The sequence below is a fragment of the Palaemon carinicauda genome, chromosome 7 (assembly GCF_036898095.1).
Source record: "Palaemon carinicauda isolate YSFRI2023 chromosome 7, ASM3689809v2, whole genome shotgun sequence".
NCBI classification, from domain to species: domain Eukaryota; kingdom Metazoa; phylum Arthropoda; class Malacostraca; order Decapoda; family Palaemonidae; genus Palaemon; species Palaemon carinicauda.
The window spans coordinates 146,137,186-146,142,185 of NC_090731.1; the positions used below are offsets into that span (position 1 = coordinate 146,137,186).

General features: G+C 35.9%; 1 long non-coding RNA gene across 1 annotated transcript; it reads left to right on the plus strand.

Moving 5' to 3' along the window:
• Nucleotides 1-214: 214 nt before the first annotated feature.
• Nucleotides 215-1,489, plus strand: LOC137643679 (uncharacterized). The gene is made up of 3 exons (XR_011045039.1): nucleotides 215-369; nucleotides 738-884; nucleotides 994-1,489. It is a non-coding gene; the product is annotated as an uncharacterized lncRNA (long non-coding RNA).
• The last annotated feature ends 3,511 nt before the right edge of the window (nucleotides 1,490-5,000 follow it).

The following is a 5,000-nucleotide window of genomic DNA, read 5'->3' on the forward strand; positions in this document are numbered from 1 at the left end:
TTTTTTTTTTTTTACCGATATGACCTCAATTTGGTTCGTCCTTGTTCATATATACATTTATCATTCATGGTAGATGATGTTAATAGGCTTGTTTGTCTGTAATTATTCATGTTTTGCCAATGTCTCTTGACCTAAAATATTATTTCAAAATTTTATGGCCTCGTGATCTAGACTTTCCCAGACTTCAAATTATCCTTTATTCTTTTCAGGAGATGCAGACTTAGTGTTCTAGTGATTGTGTTCGCCATCCTTCGCGTTCTCTTAAGATTTTTAGCCTCAAAGAAGATTTCGGATGGTAGACTTTATGAATCCAAGAAGGAATGTGTGGGTCGCGATTTTGGTAAATATAATGAACGTTAATTAATGAAGGTGAGCATACAACTGTCACTTGTTTTTGAGTAACCATTTTTTTACGCAAGCTAACCCTCCCTATGCAAGCTAACCCTCCCCCTTCAGGGTAGGGCCCCCTGAAGTGGGGAGGGTGTCCCTTCTTGGCATACGGTAGACTTTAAAGTCTACCGTATGCCAAGAGGGGGCTTGCATACCTTTTTTTTTTTAACTTTGATTTGATATGGTGAGTTGTGCAATACTGAAAAAAGAAAATCTTAATTTTTGAAGAAATTTCATAGTATATATTAGCAATGCATACCAAGTCTGAAGACATGTTATAATCAAGTTAGGTGATTGTTTTTTTTTTTTCAAGTTGGGAATAGTCTTTAATCTTACCTTTTTCGCAGGTGCTGTCGAGAGCAGAAAAGAGCTCTGCTAAGAACAGGGAAAACCTTCTTGGGTCTAGAGACTGGCCAACTGAAGAGGCTAGATGTCAAGGAGTGCTCTAAACGCATTGATTTCTAGGAAGTTCCTTTTGAAACGGCTGAAATATGGTATACAAATTTATTTCAATTTTGGATGTTGAGAACCTGATAGCATTTTTTTTAATACTTGATATGAACTGATAATAAATATTTGCCATTCGCCTTTGTTCCTACATAGGTACTTACCCTCACCTATATAAGGATACTATTCATCGCAAGCTGGAACTGCCGTTGAATTTAACAAGGTAGTTAACGACGGGTTGGGAGCGAGGGGAAGTAGCCCCGCCTCACATGTCAAGGTCTCTTAACTGCATGTTACCGGCCGCATCTAGTACAGACTTCGGACCCACATGGACTTACTGATGCATCCTTAAAAGAACTATTAAATTTCTTTCGGAAAGTGAATACAGACTTGTGATTGTAAAGAAAGACACTCGTTTGTGGGGGATGGACTTCACCATATTTTATGTGAAGTTTCAAAATTTTTTTATACTGATTGCTAATAAACTTTGCCTACATAGGCAATGTTTTTCATGTTTAAAGGGGACAATGATACTCCTAGAGGCTCGGCTAGTGAACGGAATTTAAATTACTCGTTGGTTTAAGATATCCATTCAGAATACGTATACAAAGTTTTTTTTTTTTTGGTAGTTTATATGACTAATGTATATTAAAGTTTTAAGTGATCTTTACTACTTGAAAAAGAAAAATTAATTAAATTTCAACTTTAAAATTTTCTTTAATCAATGACCTGCTTTACCTGGTGAAGCCCGTTATAGCATGATTATTTCTTATAATTGATAAAAATAACAAATTAAACAATGCTTTCAAGTCTTGAAGACTAGCTATTACAAGATATACCCCTTAAACTTCTCGTATTGGTGGTTCGAGACAATGAAGTCCATCAAGTGAAGATAATGATAGTGTGAAAATTTGAAAGTTGACGTCTCTGTCAATCTATATACCTTTAGTGATGAAATGGTTTTTAAGGTATTATTGGCAATGTTGATTGTAACCCTACTCGTTTCTCTGTTTAAGAAATCCACCATTTCCATAATAACTTCAACATGGCAATGTTGAAGTTATTATGGAAATGGTCGATTTCTTAAACAGAGAAACGAGTAGGGTTACAACTGAAATTGAAATATATCTTCACTGGGTAGTGGTCATTGCATATTGAGATGTTCACGGGGGAAAAAGGATACTCTATGAATATATTTTAGTAAGCTTGTATGTGGAAATATTTTTTAATCAATATAGAAAATTACGAAGCATTTGGATTCTTTGGGTTTTGGTTTGAATGTCAAATCCAATGGTCTGGCAATGCATGGACCTCGCTGGTCCTAGCTTGCTAGGAAGGAATCTTGGTAATGGATGTGTATATGGTCAGGCTCTAGGAGATTCTTATTCCTTGCCACTGCCATTCATGAGCGTCTCTTTTAAAATGTCCAGTAACGTCGCGTTGGTTACCACGATTGATGAACCTCTCGCGGTTTAATGTTGGCATTATTTTTCAGCACCTACCTTTAAGACAGATGCTTTTACAGCAACCTCGTTTCTTTTTTTTTTACTGTCCAACCTCTCCACTTTTACCTTGCTGTAATGGATTGGTTTTTTTCAGCGCCTTGTTGGTCTCTCCTCCTCTACACGGAATCATTTGATCGAAATTGATAAGCCAATGAAAAACTGTTCGTAAGTTTACTAAAAACATTTATGAAAGTGAAGGTTATTCATTGTTAATTTCTTGAAATACTTTGGGCGATGTTTTTTTTAAAGTTCTCAACTACAACACTATTCTATTGTCTTTAAATAGTCAGCGATACTAATAACGGCCTTATTGAATCTGTGGATTTTAGAAAGCAATATTGACTTGAGAAACTCTCAGGAAATCTCAGACGTTCAAAATTCATATGAAGCTAAATTTTAAATTAATTTGTCATTATCGTATTATTAACTTTATCCGCCGCTCTCTTCCCAATTACAACCCTTCGGTTTTTATCATCCTGGTTTTCTAGTTAGGGTTTTAGCCAGGTTTCTAGTCTTAATCATCATCATCATTTCCGGTGAGAAAATATGAAAAAGAAATTTTATAAAAACTAATTAGAATGGAACATCTGAAAGTTAACTAGTAATGCGTTTTTATATCAACTGCTTGCGAGTCTTTTCTCTAGTTTGTAAATAATAATTTGGATACTTTGCAGAGTAGCAGAGAGGTTCAGTAAATCAGATTTAGTTTTTGGGTGTTAGTATGAAATCCTTCGAGATCAATTTTATAGCATTTATGGATATCTAGGTGACAAAAGCTCCAACTTGTTTTGCAGCTTTCATTGTAGAGAGAGAGAGAGAGAGAGAGAGAGAGAGAGAGAGAGAGAGAGAGAGAGAGAGAGAGAGAGAGAGAAAAAAAAATTAACACAACTAAAGTTTTGAAGTAAATTGCATAATTAATTATGTCTAACATATTTATATGGAATGGGGGAGGGAAAAATTTTAAGAACGTACAATTGCAAGGAATTTTAAAAGGGAGAAAAATTTGTCTTGTGTAAATGATCATTCCATAAAGCAAAACTATATAAGGATATTTCTTGCATGCAAATTTCCTATTATCATAATACATAGTAGGAGTTATGATACATATGAATATTTCCAATAAGAACGTTATATCAAAAAGTTAAAAACATATGATATACTATTCATTTTCTATTGTAAAGAGACCCCTGGAGGGTACACTTGACATTTTCTAATTAAGTTAGACGATTATGGTTTTTATTATTTTAGCTTGGAATGGTTTGTAATCTTTCCTTCTCCGCAGATCCTGTCGAGAGCAGAACTTTGTCCAGAGAAGAGCTTTGTTGAGAGCAGGGAAGCTCTCTTGGGTCCAGAAACTGCTCCAGGAGAAAGGTTAGAGGTCTAAGCATGCTCTAAACGCTTTGTATTCTAGAAAGTGCCTTTTGAAAAGGCTGAATTGCGGTAAACTTATGACTTATTCTTAGTTTTGTATGTTTAGAGAACCTGAAGTTTTTCATAATGGATATGAACTAATCTCTGCCATGTTCATTTGTTCCTACACGAATACAAACGGTCGTCATTTATGTATGGATATTGTTTTCAGCGCAACCTATACTGGTTTTAAGGTGTTACTTTGTTATAGAAGGAATGATGAAATTCTGTGGAACTTGAACATTATTGTTGAAAACTAGTAGGCCTACAACTAAAATTTCCAAACGTTGTGATTGGTAGTGGTTATTGCATATTAAGACAGTCATTGAGAAAAATTATGATAATCTCAATACAGATATAGTTAGCCTCCTGGCTAGTCCAGTGGTAATGTGTTTGCCTAGTATTCGCATGGTAGCAGATCGATCCCCGCCCGAGACCGCGAGTTAAAGCTATTTACTGGGGGGCCACTGCTACGATATGGCGCCACAGTGGGCGTCTGGGCTTGCCCGGCTGACGTTCTGGTAAGTATTTATTCTGATAGAACTGGAATTGAAACCAGACACCTTTAACCTTAACTTTTGATATATGCGAGAAGATTACAAAGAATAGATCGAATTCCTAGGTCTTGGTCCTTAAGTCTAAATTGTCCCTATGCCCTTAGCCTGGCCCTTCCTGGTTCTAGCTTGATGTAGGAGTGGGCTTGGCCGCTGTTCATATGTGTATCTTGACAGGCTGTAGGCCATTGTCCTCTACCTTGCCTCTGTATTCATGAGCTAAACTGACGAGTAACGACATACAGGGTATTAGCGCTATCAATGGACCTCATGCGGTGTACTGTTAGCACTACTTTAGACCCTTAAGTACCCTACCAGCTCCTACCGTTTTATTGCAGATTAGTTTTCTTCCGTTTTAATTTTTCCAATTTCTCTTTGACCGTTACCTTGGGTTTTCCTCAGCCGCTGATTGGTGATGAATGGTCTTCAATGCCTTTGCGCCGGATAATTTGATCAAATTGATAAATCCAACTAAGCTCTTCTAGATAATTTAGTTTTATCAGGAATATTTTAAAAGGGAATCTTGTTCTTTATGAAGTTATTGAAATATCTAGGAAGATGTTTGCAAAAATATCTTCATTATCTTAATTAGAACTTTCCACTATTGTCATTAAATAGTCAGTTACCAAGAATAGCACTACTGAATTAGATGATTTTAGAAGACGATATTATTGATTTAAGAGTTGCTCATGAC